The sequence below is a fragment of the Lissotriton helveticus genome, chromosome 8 (assembly GCF_964261635.1).
Source record: "Lissotriton helveticus chromosome 8, aLisHel1.1, whole genome shotgun sequence".
In the NCBI taxonomy this organism is placed as follows: domain Eukaryota; kingdom Metazoa; phylum Chordata; class Amphibia; order Caudata; family Salamandridae; genus Lissotriton; species Lissotriton helveticus.
In genome coordinates this window covers 732,520,551-732,536,908 of record NC_136069.1, presented here as the reverse complement: position 1 = coordinate 732,536,908, position 16,358 = coordinate 732,520,551, and the positions used below count along the sequence as shown (strand labels likewise).

The following is a 16,358-nucleotide window of genomic DNA, read 5'->3' as shown; positions in this document are numbered from 1 at the left end:
AACACAACATCGCTAGCACATAAGGAACATTATCCGCAGGACCCTATAGGTCCGGAACCACATCTCCTGCCCAATTTAACCCTCAACTGCCACATCCCTCATGACAGGGGGCTCTAGGTCCAAACCCGGATATGTCGCCCACCTCTTCCAGACCTTAAAATGCTTCAACAGGCACCCTCGTACTTGAAAAATAGGAACCTCCAAACCCATATTGAAATGCAAACCATTTTTCCATGCAGAGAGCGGAGGTGGGGCCCCAGCCCTCCACTTACGAGCAATGTCCTGTTTAGCAGCGTAAAGCCCAGTAGCATCAGATGGCGCTTATAAATATTTCACCCCACCTCCTGCATTATATGTAACAGCACCAATTTTGGGGAGTAAGGGAGCTCCCAACCCAACACCTCAGCAAGGCAGGCCAAAACCTTTCAAGCAGCGCGCACTGCCAAATTGTGTGAAACAGGGTCCCATCCGCAGAGCCACATCTTAGGCACACCGGGGACTCTATCAAGCCCGCCCTCCAAAGCCTGACGCGCGTATAATATACATGGTGAAGATAATTAAATTGGATCAACCTGGAGGGGACGCAAGCGCTCCATCCAGTCCTCATCCAGGGGACCGAGGTCATCATCCCACCTCTCCCTAAGTTTATCTAAAGTAGTGGGGCAATTTGTCACCAAGGTTTGAAATATCTTGGAGATTTTATGGTCTTGTAGGTCACCCATAAATACTTTAGCTTCAACAGGACTGAACTCGTGAAGATACTCCAACTCCGCAACGCTGGGAAGTATGGCATGTCTAAACTGAAAGTATTGTGTTTTCGGCATCTGATATTCATGCTGGAGATCCTGGAAAGATTTTAGAACCTTGCCATGCATACCGTCCCCTAATGTAGAGATCCCAATGTTATCCCATTCTCTGAAACCCCCCAAGCCTGCAAGTTGTGGCAATCTACCATTGGACCAAAAGGGAGTCTGCCTTGTCAGCCTGCCCCACCACCCAATCCTGCCCACGGCCTGCCTCCACACCTGGAAAACTACCCTTGTGGTGAACAGAAGTGTCTTACGGATAGAAGCCGAGTATAAGACCATGTGTAAGAAATAGGAATTCATCTGGCACTCCACTGCATATGTAGGATCAGAGCGATCCCCATACCACCATTTGTTCTATATCAGGAGTTGCGAGGCCACATAGTAGGACTGGACGTCTGAGGTGGCCAGCCCACCACAGCACATGGAGTGAAAACACGTCCATAGCACTACCCTGGGTGCCCCTCCTTCCCTAAGAAACTGTCCCAGCACCTAATTAACCTGGCGGAACCAATAGGGCCTAACAGGAGATGGATGGTTCTGTAGATGGTCGAGCAAGCGCGGCAACAAGCCCATTTTAAAGATGGCCGACTGACCTGGAAGAGAAAGGGGCATATGAGACCAAGTTCTCAATTCGTCACGCACCTGAGCCCAAACCGATGCAACATTACGGTCCCAGGACTCCCCCGATGAATCGGACAGAAAACCCCCCAGATATTTCATACCGACCGCTTGGTCCGGATGGACCAGCAAGGTGATATGGGAGCGAAGGCGAGTGGCCAAGGCCTTTGCCAAAACCTTGGCCTTAATATTAAGCAGAGAAATAGGGCAGTATGAAGAGTGTTGGTCCGGAGGAGAGCCTGGCTTTTGGAACACGACCACCTCGCAAAAGGCGCTCCTGCTCCTGTGCCTCCTCCACCACCCGAAGGAGATGGGGTCTCAGTTTCTGAAAATATCTCTTGAACAACTCAAAGGGGAATCCGCTGGGCCCTGGGGCCTTCCAGGGGTTAAGTTCCCCTAATGCCAAATACACTTCCTCCACCATGAGTGGGAGATCCAATTCCACCCGAGCCTCATCGGAGAGAGACCGGGGCAGGAGATCCAAAATAAATCGGCAGACCATGTCCTCTGACAGGGACTCCCGTAGGGCATACAAATCCGCATAGTAGTGCGCGAAGCTCTCAGCTATAACTGAGGGATCACCCAACGCCCTCCCATCCGGCCCCAAAAGCCCAGGGAGAAGCAGGGAACCCCCAGCCCCTTGACACAGACAATGGAGCAATTTACTGGACTTATCGCCCCATTGATAGATCCTACACAGGGATGCCAGCCATGCCAATCAAGCCTCATCCAGCAATAAATCCATGTGCGTTTGTCTCGCCACTAGCAACTGTCGACACGCCAGAGCCCCCATCCTCCCTACCTGTGCGTTCCAGTTCCAACATATGGGCCTCCGAGAGCATCAAGGACTCCTTAGACCGCAGTGGAGCAATAAGATATGTCCACTCCCCGAATAGTAGACCTCATCCTTTCCCCCAGCGGTGCCGCGGTCGCCACCGAACCCACATTAAGAACCAGATATTGATCAATGGCCTGTCCTAAATGATCCGTATACTGGTCATCTTGTAAATGGCAGGAGGAGAGACGCCACCGAAATGGAGCCTCGCTGGGCCGAACCTCAGCATGAGCGCAACTGGGGAGTGGTCCGACAGTCCTCTAGGAAGGATTTCCGAGTCCGTCACTCTCGCAGCTACTGCAGCCGGTACAAAGACATAGTCCAACTGTGAGAACGATTCATGCACACCAGAGAAATATGTATAACCCTGCTCGTCTGCATGCTGCCGTCGCCAGGAGTCCACCCAGCCCAGACCCGACACCAAGGAGGATAATTTAGTTGTTTAGCCAGCAGCTGGCGTTCCCCCCCGTCGCCATCGATCCCGAGCTCCATCCATCACATTATTCCAGTCACCACCCACAGCTGTCACTCCATCCGGAACATCCACCCACAAAGTCATAATGCTTTCAGCCAATGTCCAGGGCAGGGGGGGAGGGGCGTAGAGACTACCCAGCACCACCCGTTCCTCATAAATAGATCCTTGGATAAAGACATACCTCCCCTGAGTGTCTGTCCATGTCTTGGAGTGTACATATGGGACCCTGCGATGGATAAGAAGAGCCACCCCTCGTGAACCCGACGTGGAAAACCTGGGAATAGCCATATCTCCGTAAGCAAAGGGCCTTGGTCCCCAATAAATGCGTCTCCTGCAACATAAGAACATCAGCCTGGTAGCGCTTAGCCTGGTGAAGGATAGCCCCCTCTTTACCTTATCCAGCGCCCCCCCCCCCCCGACATTCCAACTCACAATCCCCAGGGCCCCGGCGGTAGGCCGTGGGCTAACCACAAGGGCGGACATTCAGAGGAACAATAAACACAATGAGCAGGACCTGCGGTGACATGTAAATACACAGCGGCACATAGCAGCAATATGACAGTGCAGTGAAATCAAAACAATCCCCCAAAACGTAACAATTAGAGCAAAAAACATCCGATGAACGGTTAGAAGACTTGCAAATAGTGAACAAAGACATCCCCACAAACCCCAATACCTCAAAACAACTGAAGTATCTGTCGAGGTGAAGGTGGCATGGTGACTCCAACGGGAGACCCCGGCCCACCTCCGCCAATGGATCTCCAGAAGCCCCTCATGAAACCCAGGCTATCCCCCAGACCGCTATGGCTCACGGCGGATAATAGCCCGATCATATGCTTCGACAGCATAGACACAAATGTACAAATGTTTGTCCATCAGGAAAGTCCCAAAGAAGTCACAAGGCTGTCTTTCCCGAGCGGGGCACCGAGGCTGATCTACTGGCATCACTATGCGACTGTGAGCGGCGTCTGGATCTTGAGCGCCTGTTCCCTTTAACTTAAGGTTTAGATGGCTTGCGGGTGGATTCATTCGTTGACGAGTCGGACTTCCATCTTGGCGGTGAATGCAAACGCACCCTTACTGTCTCATCTGTGCATTGTAAAACATCCTCAGGGGAATTAAAAAACAAAGTTTGTGACTGATAGACCACCCTCAGCTTAGCTGGATACAGGAGAGCGTACAGCAGCTTCAAGTCTCGTAGGCGGGCCTTTGCCGCCATAAAGGATTTGCGCGTCTGCTGAACCAGTCAAGTGTAGTCTGGAAATATAAGGATACCAGCATTGTCAAAAAGCAGTGGTACCTTAAGGCAGGCTTGTTTCAGGATAGCGTCCCGCTCATGATAATTTAGGATTTTCGCTATGACTGGTCGTGGTCGAACTCCCGGTGGTGGCTTCTGCATGAGGGCCCGATGCGCCCTCTCAATGATAAAGCAGTCAGACATAGATTCTGGGGGGTGCCAACCGACCAGTCATTTGGTCAAGAACTGTTCCATATCCCCCTCCCAGCCCTCTGGTAACCCCACAAAGCGCAGATTACTTCTCTGTGCCCTCCCTTCTGCATTCTCAACACGAGATGCCAGGCCCCTAGTGAGGGTGTCCAATGATGCTACCTTCTTTTGTAAAGTCCTGACCGAGTCCTCCACTCCAGAGACCCTGTTTTCAGCCGCTCTAATGTGCTCTGTAGCGTTGCACAGGTCCTGACGAAGGAGTAAGACCTCGGAACCCACCTCCCCTATTTTGGTCTTGAGGGCCGTGCAGGACTGCGTAATTGCCGCCATAAGGGCAGCATTGTCCGATCTCCTCCCTGCGCATCCTCCTGCTCCGCAGCCAAGGGATCAGTAAAGCGATCCATTGTGCTTTGCTTAGCCGGGCCCCCGTGTGCTTATCCCTTGTCATGGTGGTGCTAGGACTCCAACCCCGGGTGAAACCTCCACTCCACAGTATGCACAACACAGACGATAAAGAGGCCACAACAATAAGTCCACCCCGAAGTAGGGCCCCCAGTGAACTAGCCATGTCATCCCGACCTGGCCACCGGATCTTGCCGCAGGGAGGAAAGCACGCATGTGGGAATACAGGACACGGCCCCACCGGAGACGGCTTCGCCGCACAAAGCCAAGCGGTCCACAGTGCAACACCCAAAGCTACTCACATACCTCCAAATGCGCACATGGCCTGATGTGACCGCTGATAATATGCCAGTACAGTTGGGGGGGGGGGGGCAGGCAGGATATAGCACAAAGCTGGGAGCCCCCAGTGTAGAAGCCGGCAGCAAAGCACACAGTCACCCCTAAAATGCAATAAATCAGTGTGCGTTTGTCTCGCCACTAGCAACTGTTGACACGCGAGGGCCCCCATCGTCCCTACCTGTGCGTTCCAGTTCCAAATTATGGGCCTCCGAGAGCATCAAGGACTCCTTCTTAGACCGCAGTGGAGCAATAAGATATGTCCACTCCCCGAATAGTAGACCTCATCGCTTCCCCCAGCGGTGCAGCGGTCGCCACCAAACCCACATTAAGATCCAGATATTGATCAATGGCCTGTCCGAAATGATCCCTATACTGGTCATCTTGTAAATGGCAGGGGGAGAGACGCCACCGAAATGGTGGCCTCGCTGGGCCGAACCTCAGCATGAGCGCAACTGGGGAGTGGTCCGACAGACCTCTGGGAAGGATTTCCGAGTCCGTCACTCTCGCAGCTACTGTAGCCGGTACAAAGACATAGTCCAACCGTGAGAACGATTCATGCAGAGCAGAGAAATATGTATAACCCTGCTCATCTGCATGCTGCCGTCGCCAGGAGTCCACCCAGCCCAGACCCGACACCAAGGAGGATAATTTAGTTGTTTGGCCAGCAGCTGGCGTTCCCCGCGTTGCCATCGATCCCGGGCTCCATCCATCACATTATTCCAATCACCACCCACAGCTGTCACTCCATCCAGAACATCCGCCCACAAAGTCCTAATGCTTTCAGCCAATGTCCAGGGCAGGGGGGGAGGGGCGTAGAGACTACCCAGCACCACCCGTTCCTCATAAATAGATCCTTGGATAAAGACATACCTCCTCTGAGTGTCTGTCCATGTCTTGGAGTGTACATATGGGACCCTGCGATGGATAAGAAGAGCCACCCCTCGTGAACCCGGAGTGGAAAACCTGGGAAAAGCCATATCTCCGTAAGCAAAGGGCCTTGGTCCCCAATAAATGTGTCTCCTGCAACATAAGAACATCAGCCTGGTAGCGCTTAGCCTGGTGAAGGATAGCCCCCTCTTTACCTTATCCAGCGCCCCCCCTGACATTCCAACTCGCACTCCTAAGGTCCCCGGCGGTAGGCCGTGGGCTAACCACAAGGGCGGACATTCAGAGGAACAATAAACACAATGAGCAGGACCTGCGGTGACATGTAAATACACAGTGGCACATAGCAGCAATCTGACAGTGCAGTGAAATCAAAACAATCCCCCAAAACATAACAATTAGAGCAAAAAACATCTGATGAACGGTTAGAAGACTTACAAATAGTGAACAAAGACATCCCCACAGACCCCAATATCTCAAAACAACTGAAGTATCTGTCGCGGTGAAGGTGGCATGGTGACTCCAACGGGAGCCCCCAGCCCACCTCCGCCAATGGATCTCCAGAAGCCCCCCCATGAAACCCGGGCTATCCCCGGAATGCTATGGCTCACGGGGGATAATAGCCCGATCATATGCTTCGACAGCATAGACACAAATGTACAAATGTTTGTCCACCAGGAAAGTCCCAAAGAAGTCACAAGGCTGTCTTTACCGCGCGGGGCACCGAGGCTGATCTACTGGCATCACTATGCGACTGTGAGCGGCGTCTGAATCTTGAGCGCCTGTTCCCTTTAACTTTAGGTTTAGGTGGCTTGCGGGTGGATTCATTCGTTGACGAGTCAGACTTCCATCTTGGCGGTCAATGCAAACGCACCCTTACTGTCTCATCTGTCCATTGGAAAACATCCTCAGGGGAATCAAAAAACAATGTTCGTGACTGATAGACCACCCTCAGCTTAGCTGGATACAGGAGAGCGTACTGCAGCTTCAAGTCTCGTAGGCGGGCCTTTGCCGCCATAATGGATTGGTGCGTCTGCTGAACCAGTCAAGTGTAGTCTGGAAATATAAGGATACCAGCATTGTCAAAATGCAGTGGTACCTTAAGGCAGGCTTGTTTCAGGATAGCGTCCCGCTCATGATAATTTAGGATTTTCACTATGACTGGTCGTGGTCGAACTCCCGGTGGTGGCTTCTGCATGAGGGCCCGATGCGCCCTCTCAATGATAAAACAGTTAGACATAGATTCTGGGGGGTGCCAACTGACCAGTCGTTTGGTCAAAAACTGTTCCATATCCCCCTCACAGCCCTCTGGTAAACCCACAAAGCGCAGATTACTTCTCTGTGCCCTCCCTTCCGCATTCTCAACACAAGATGCCAGGCCCCTAGTGAGGGTGTCCAATGATGCTACTTTCTTTTGTAAAGTCCTGACTGAGTCCTCCACTCCAGAGACCCTGTTTTCAGCCGCTCTAATGCGCTCTGTAGCGTTGCGCAGGTCCTGTCGAAGGAGTAAGACCTCAGAACCCACCTCCCCAATTTTGGTCTTGAGGGCCGTGCAGGACTGCGTAATTGCCGCCATAAGGGACGCATTGTCCGATCTCCTCCCTGCGCATCCTCCTGCTCCGCAGCCAAGGGATCAGTAAAGCGGTCCATTGTGCTTTGCTTAGCCGGGCCCCCGTGTGCTTATCCCTTGTCATGGTGGTGCTAGGACTCCAACCCCGGGTGAAACCTCCACTCCACAGTATGCACAACGACGATAAAGAGGCCACAACAATAAGTCCACCTCTATGTAGGGCCCCCAGTCAACTAGCCGTGTCATCCCGACCTGGTCACCGCATCTTGCTGCAGAGAGGAAAGCACGCATGTGGGAATACAGGACACGGCCCCACCGAAGACGGCTCCGTCGCACAAAGCCAAGCGGTCCACAGTGCAACACCCAAAGCTACTCACATACCTCCAAATGCGCACACGGCCTGATATGACCGCCGATAATATGCCAGTACAGCTGGGGGGGCAGGATATAGCACAAAGCTGGGAGTCCCCAGTGCAGAAGCCGGCAACAAAGCACACAGTCACCCCTAAAATGCGTCCCTGCACATCGCGCGTGGCCCGATCCGACCACCGATGCGGGGACAGAGCAACAGGGACGGGGTCTACACGCACCCCCAGGATAGGCTGGCCAGAAGCCCCACAGAGGCAACGGATCCCTCGAGATCTGAGAGCGGCATATCCCTGTAAGGATGCGGGGGGAGGGCTCTCCGCAGGTCCACCGGGCCACCTCACCCCCTCCACAATGGAACACCTGCAACGCACCCTCCGCCACTCTACTGCAGGCAGAGACTCACAACTGGGGCCCTAGATCGGCACCAGAGGCCAAGCACAGGAGGCCCCCTACACAGAGGCCGGTTGAATTACCCACAGTCTTCCTGGAGGTGAGTCCCCACACAGCGCCGCCATTCTCTCCCCTCCCGCGCATGGCCCGATCTGACCACTAGAGCGGGGGCAGGACAACGAACGGGGTACACACACACCCACAGGATCGGCTCACCAGGAGCCTCATCGGAGCAACAGACCCCCAGGGCCCCAAGAAAGGCAGAGCTCAGTAGGAATGCAGGGGGAGGGGTTTTCCGCTGACTCACCAGGCCACCTCACCCCCTCCGTAACAGCAGGTCAGCACTTCCCTGCCCGTCGCTTCTCCGCAGATAGGGGCACCCAGCCATGGCTCGATGTCGGTACCACAGGGTAGGGCAGCGGTGTGCCCGGCCCAGCCTCGCCACACCACCTCAGGCTCGTCACAGGGCCCACCAGCCACGCACCTCGACTGAACGGGCTGAAGCACGCCCGGGGCTGGTCGATGACACCGCTTCCCCCCTCACAGCGTTTCCACAGCAGCAAAAATCATCGAAGCAGGATAATTATAGGATTTTAGTGACGGGCTCAGCGGAGCTCGCCTACAGTGCAACCGCCATGATGGCACGCTAGGCCACGCTCCAATTTTTATTCTTTTTTAATGTCATAATTATGTCATTTAAGAGTTAATGGAATGGGTAAGGATTCATGGTGGTAAGAGTAAGGGAGGACAGCAGTAAAGGAAGGTTAGGGGTTGTAAGGACTCAGGGTCAGGTAGTAGTAAAGGGAGGTAGGGTATTGTTAGGGGTCAGGGGCGGTAGAGGAAAAGGGAGGTAAGAGGTTTTTTGGGTTCGGGGAGGTTAGAGGTAAAAGGAGGTAAGGTTTTTTAGGGTACATAGGCGAGTAGTTATAAAGGGAGGTAAGGATTTTATAGGGTTAGGTAAAGGGAGGGCAAGGTTTCTTAGGGGTTCATGGACAGATAAAAGTAAAGGGAGTTAAGAGGATTTAAGGGTTCAAGGGAGGTACAAGTAAAGGGGTAAGGTATGGTTCAGTGGTGGGTAGTGGTAAAGGGAGGCATGTTTTTTTTACGGTTCAGAGTTAGGTAGAGGTAAAGGGAGGGAAGGGGATTTAGAGTTCAAGGATAGTAGCGGGAAAGTGAGGTAAGGGATTTCTCAAGATTAACGCCGGGTAGAGGTAAAAAGAGGTAAGGGTTTTTTTGGAGTTCAGGGATGGATAAACATGAAAGGAAGTAATGGGTTGTCAGGGTTCATAGAAGGGTAGAGATAAAGGGATGTAAGGTGTTTTTAGGGCTCAGGGGCTGGTAGAGGTAAAGGGAGATAAGGAGTTTTGCAAAAAAGGAATAAAATGTAAAAAGGGGGATTTAGGGGGTTACCAGTGACAACGTAATGTTTAAAACATACAAAACCATTGAAGTTCACCACTTACAGTTGTTGGCAGGAAGCTAGATCTCAGTATCTTGGTCCAGAAAGAGTGCTTTTTGTGATTTGATGTACATCCGTTCAGTAGTTTTTGAGAAATTAAGGTTAAAAAATATTTGTATGTTTGGACAGTTGGGTTTGAAGGACTCTCACAAGGTGCCGCAAGCCCAACTTAAAAACATAGAGTGTTCTGATTGACCTAGGGAGCTTTTTTCCCGTTAGGCCACCTCGAACCCACAGGAGAAATGTTGCAGCGACCACTACAGGACTCAGGGACTTAGGGCTAGATGTAGGTAATTCACAAATACCGAGTCGTTATTACCGATTTTTACCGAATCGGTAATAAGGAATCGGTATTTGCGATGTAGGTAATAATTCGGTAAAATTTACCGATTCGGTAATAGTTACCGATTAAAATATTACCGAAAACCCATTACCGAATCAGTAAAATACCGATTCTGTAATACCGATTCGGTAAAACAGGAATTATTGAATCCGCCAATCCAGAACAAGCACATGACTCCCAACCAGGAAGTTGCCACACCCATGCAGGTGCACTGAATCAGTAGGTGTTGGAGGGACTGGGAGCAGCAGCAACAGCAGAGGAGCAGAACAGCCAACACCCAGTTCACAGAGACAAACTGCACCATGGCCACGTCTGATAAAAGCAAGGATTCTGCAGCTGGGAGGAAAAGAAAACTCAAATTTAGTGAGAAGGAGTTGGAGGTCCTCATTGAGGAAGTAGTAAAAGACCATGACCAGCTCTTTGGTAAGAGGTCACTAAACTTGCCTGAGTCCCAGAAAAGGGGCATTTGGATGGCAATCCAAGAAAAAATAAATGCAATTGGGGACACACCACGGACAATTGAGGACTTGAAAAAGCATTGGTACGACCTGAGAGCACGTGCCAAGGAGAGGATGGCTGAGCGCCAGAAACAATCTGGAAAAACAGGTGGTGGAAGCTCCACAGCGCCTGCTGCTACTGCCCTGGACCAACTGGTAGAATCCACCCTCCAGCCAGAGAGTGTCCGTGGAATTGGGGATGTGGATAGCTCTGCTAGACCTGCCAACACACAAGGTAAGTTGCATTACATCATACTGTTTCCCCTCCCTAACTCCAATCCCCCTGCCACAATCCCACTCCAGGCCATGTTTTATGTAAGCTGTGCAATGCATCATGGGAAATGTAGTCCCTATCAATGGGTAGCAAAACAGCCACTCCCCAATAAGCATAGGCAATTGTTACACATCTATAGATGAGATAGCAGAGGTCAGACAGCTAGGATGTCAGTTGTGAAATTTATTAGCACACATTTGCTGCAAGAAAAGTGAATAATGATACATTCTGTATCCACATGCGGAACAGCGCCACAGGCTTCAGAGGGGGAGACTGCTGATGCTCCCAGGGAGGATAACGGGAGTGATGAAGAAGTTCTGTCACCTCCACGCATTGCACCAACTACTCCACCACCACCACCTCCCAAGTCAAAGCGCTACACAGTTGCTCCACTTCCGGAGATTGATGCCACAGAGGAGAACAGGCAGGAAGTCCATCATACATCCCCAGGCGCAGACACACAGCCATCTGGGGCGCAGTCCCCCATGCGGGAACGCAGCACAGGTGTCTGTAGACGACGCCCGAGGTCACAAAGTCCAGAATTTGAAGGCTCAAATGTCTTTGCAGGCCTGGAGGGCCAAATGCTGATAGTGCAGCGCCTGCAGGGGAAGACAATGCGGACCATTCAGAGGCAGATGGTGGCAAACAACAGGAAGGTGGATGAAATGAAGGAGGCCATATACTGCCTCAACAATACAATGGCAGAGGGACTGAAGGAGGTATCTGAGGCAGTGAACAAATTAAGTGACAGAATGGAGGGGGAGCGCGCTGAAAGGCGGAGAGACAGGCAGGTGATTGCAGGCTTCACGAAGTCTGTGAGCAGACTGTGTACTGCGACCCACGTGCTCATTAGAAGATCTGTGGCCATGCAACTGGAGATGGCCAAGTGCAGCCGTGAGGTTACCCAGGGCCTGGTCACAGTCACCCAGTGCCGTGGAAATCATGCAGACAAACCAGATTGCTGCCACCGGTTCCGGGGACATTGAGGAAAGTGAGGGGGCAAGCAGTCATAGCACTGAAATCCACCCCCCCTTGCTAGAGAGTAGGAGGCGCAGTGTGAGGATTGGCTCTGCTGCAGGACACAGTGCTGCTGAGGACAATGTGCAAGCAGGATGCGGCACTGGTGAGCGGGGGCGCAGGAGATAGGTACGGCCCTATAATTCAAATCTGTAGTGGGTGAAGTAACCCTTTTGAACACATAGCTGGTGTCATGGTGTGCTGGTAATTTGCCTGATGAAAGGTCTATTAAACACCCTGACATAAATGCATTACCTGGCTTTGTCTCATCACTTACTCAAAAATAATTATTTGTGATCTCTGACCGTCTCTGTCTCCCATCTGCTGCAGCTGCGCCGCCTGCTGCGCTGTGCTGTGGCTGTGTACCTTCCTCATCATCATCCTCCTCTTCAGAATCACACATTTCAACAGGTTTACCCTTCTTAGTGGCAAGGTTATGCACCATCGCACATACAGCCATGATTTTGCAACACACCAGGGGCTGGTACTGCCGTGCACCTCCACTTTTGTGCAGGTAGCGGAACCGGCTTTTGAGGAGTCCAAATGTTCGCTCAACCACACTGCGTGTCGATCTATGTGCAACATTGTATCTCCTTTCACTCGGGGTGGATGGGTGAAAGTACGGAGTCAGGATGAAAGAGCGCACTGCATAGGCCCTGTCACCTGTGTGTGAGATGTAAGTAAGTATTACGTAGTGTACAATCTCAGCAACAGTTGTGTAATTTAGGGGGTGTTACATGTACTTACCTAGCAGGTAGCCTTCACCAAATTCTCCTGCAAGGAGACGGGTATATATCCCACTGTATCTAAATATGTATGAATCGTGGGTGCTCCTGGAAACTTTGCAACTATGTCGGTGATTATGTTCTTCGCATCACATTTGACCTGTACATTGACGGAATATGTGGACTTGCGATTGCGATAGATGTACTCAGTCGCAGCAGGGGGGCAAATTGGTATATGTGTTCCGTCAATGCAACCTATGACGTGTGGGAAGTGGGCCTTCTGATAAAAGTCCAACTTGGTCTTCAGCAGTTCTGCCTGTGTGCTGGGGAATTTGATGTAGTGTGCCATCCTTTGCAACATGGCATCCAGGAATTTGCGGGAAAAACGCAACAGGCAACTTAGTGAAACTCCACCTGTCACAGCTATTACCACTTGGTAACTGCCAGATGCCAGGAGGTGCAGGCAACAGAGTACCTGTACATGAGTGGGTATTGCGTGCGCCATTGGTGTCTGGTGCTCCAGGAGTGGGTGCAGGTCCCGTATGAGGTCCAAGATGGTGTTTGGGTGTAGCCTGTAGCGCTCATGGATTTCAGCCTCAGTCAGTTGGAACAGTGTTATTCGCACTCTGAGCACACGCTCCTCCCGTCTCCAGATCCTCAGTCCTGCTGCACGCAACCGTAGGCGCCTTGTTATCACTAATACAGGGCCGCCATTGTGTTCACACTGATGCATTTTGGGGCAGTTTTTATGCAGTGCACGTGATTACCACCTGCTTTCACTTAGTGTTAAATACCGATTCTTATTTACCGATTTTTGACAAATTCGGTATTACCGATTTTTGGTACATCGCATTACCGAATTTTTACCGATTCCTTATTTCCGATTCTGTCTTTTTTTTCCGATTCAGTATTTTTTTTTCTCCGAATCGGTAAATAAGAAATCGTTAAATGTTTTCCCTTATTTTTACCGATTCCTTATTACCGGAGCCAATCGGTAATACCTACATCGCACATGGCTAAATACCGGTCGGTAACAGTGAAATTTACTGAATTTCACCGTTACCGACCGGTATTTAGCCACCTACATCTAGCCCTTTGTTCCCTGTCCTGAAAATGTTTAAAAACACATATAGGGGACAGGGTAAGAGGGGGTCCCAGATGGAACCCCTGTGGCCAATATGTTTGCCTCTATCCTGGGGTACTTCTACTAGATTGTGGCAAAAAAAAATTTTTTTAATGGAGACCACCATTGTTATGTTTCGCCTATAAGGCGCTTGCGCCATGCTTGCGAAATCTTTTGCAACGAGAAAACAAATCTTAAAAGAGGTTTAGAGTCCACCTATTCCTTACCTTTACTTACCATTGGTTGGCTCCCATGACAATCTAGTTTCTTTTATTCCTATTGGTCAGTGCATCCTCCTGCCACCAGCTTTCTGCTCAGCTTCACCTCTATGTCTTTGCTGTGGAGCTTGGACCAAGTACTACTCCCGGCAGCCAGTGTCTTTCCACTGGCCACACATTTGCAACAAAGTTTCTGTTGCTGCATGCCCTTTCCCCGCGTTACCCTTCCCTGTTCGTTGCTGACCTGTCCCACCCACCACCTTGCTCCCGTCACTGCATGCTCCTTCCCCACTTTACATGAGCCCCAGTTACATTACACAAGGACACATTCATTTTTACACGCACAGGGAGACTAAGGGCCAGATGTACCTTGATAATCGTTAGCAATTACCAAATAGAGACTTTTTGCAATTTGTTATTTGGTAATCGCAAACACCAATGAACAAATGTTTCTTTGACACATTTTGCGATTCCCAGTGAGTCGCAAATAGGCCTACCTCATTAATATTCATGAGGTAGGTCTCGCTTTGCGACCCCCAGGGAATAGCAAAAACCACAGGGAGGGTGGCCTGCTGGGGTCAGCCGACCACCATATCTGTGATTGCTTTTCAATAAAGCTATTTTTTAAATACAGCCCATTTTCCTTAATGCTAAATGGGATGCATTTCAAAAAGAACAATGAAAAGTTTTCTTTTCATGTTGTAAGAGTAGGCAGTAGTCCCTGGGACTACTGCCTGCTCTCAAAAATGTTTTTACAAACATTCACAAAGGTGATTTCCCTTGGGGACCCCTTTCCATTCATGAATGGGTAACCACCGAGGTCGCAAAACATTCATACATACCACTGCGATTTGGCATTAGGAAGTGACGCCCTAAACACGTCCCTTCCTAATACTGAATCACAGATCCAATTTACGATTCTGTAATAGGTTACCAAATCGCAAATTGGGCCTTTGTACATTGAAAAGTGCCTTTTTTCGTTCGCAAGCAGCCTGATTGTGTGAATCGGGCCATTAGTGAATGGAACAAAGCTTTGTACATCTGGCCCTAAGTGATTTGCCCAGAATCACAGGATGCTGAGCTGGCGCCGAGACTCAAACCTGGTACCCCAGTTTCAAAGTCAGCAGGTCTGGCCAATATGCCGCAGCCTCTCCTTGCTTAGTGTTCCAGCTCGCTACATTTTGACATGCTTTAATTGCAATGGCCATTTGTTCAAGAATATAAACTGCATATTAAGTATAGGGAAAATAGAAATGTTAACTTTTTGTATGTGCAATTTTTTACTTTCCAGCATCCGCATTCTGTCTGTTGCTTGCCCGTCCCTACCAACACCTCAATTCGGTCGCTGCATGCCCCTTTCCCACCCCGCATAGCTTGTTTGATATAGAGCAAAGCCGACCGGAAGGACTTGGATCCTTTACATGAGCGCTGGTTACATTACATAAGGACACATTCATTTTTACAGGCACAGGGAGATTAAGTGATGTGCCCAGAATCACAGTCTCTTGAGCAGGCACCGAGACTCAAATCTGGTTCCCCAGCTCCAAAGGCTGCAGCTCCGGTTGTTATGCCACAGCCTCTCCATGCTCAGTGTTCCAGCTAGCTACACTTTGAAACGCTGGTATCTGCAATATTCAAGAATATAATCAACATATTAAGAATTGGGAAAATAAGATGTTTTACTTGTTTGTACGTGCATAGCTTAAAGTAAAATAAAAACGCTATGATGCGGTCTGGCCACATCATATCGCTTTTGTTTTTTACTTTATGCTTACGCTATGTAGCACTGCAGTTCACAGCACTGTGCAACATTTAAAAAAAACACATTACCAAAGCCAAAAGATCTTGCATAGGCGAAACTAATGGGCTTTGCCAATGCTTGTTTTTTTTAAATTAACGTGACCCCCCGGTGTTTTCCAGGGCCTGAGGGGGTAAAAAAATACAATTAATTGGAGAGCAGGCGTGTGTGTGGGGCCCCTCTCCTAGTACTGATATCAGCCCCATGGACCCCTGTCAGGCTCTTACCAGACTTGAGTCGTAGGAGCGAAATGGTTATACTGAAAATTCCCGACTTCCCTATAGGCCAAGTGAGTCATTTGTATGAACCCTACCTGGCCCAAGGGGACGAGGGGACGCGAACTGGTGAACGTCAGTGAATCACTTCAAGGCTCCTGTATGGTCTTGGCCTTCTCGCTTCCATAAAACAAACAACATTATTTTAGCATTTAATTAATATTGGTGTAAGCTATTTTAGAATTTGACCTGTTCTAATTTCCTAATGTCCCTTCCACCTTTGTCAGGTATACCCATGTTTCTAATTGTGTACTTGCTGCATCTACAATAAGGAACTACAATGTAAATCCTATTATATAATAACTTTCTCACCTATTTGATTAATATGCTAATCTAACATTTATGACTCTTACCTATATATATATACTCTCTAATGAGTTCTTGCGTAAATTGTTTTCAAGATGCTCATTTTCTAATGAACAATTATTCTTCAGGAAACAAAAAACAACTTCCAAAAAGATAGAGGACTCGAGACAAGCAAGAATAAATC

General features: G+C 50.0%; 1 protein-coding gene across 1 annotated transcript in view; it reads right to left on the bottom strand.

The window, feature by feature from the left end:
- Nucleotides 1-16,358, bottom strand: part of CARS2 (cysteinyl-tRNA synthetase 2, mitochondrial) — a 742,767-nt gene that overhangs the window by 508,962 nt on the left and 217,447 nt on the right. The gene's annotated exons all lie outside the window — the stretch shown is intronic.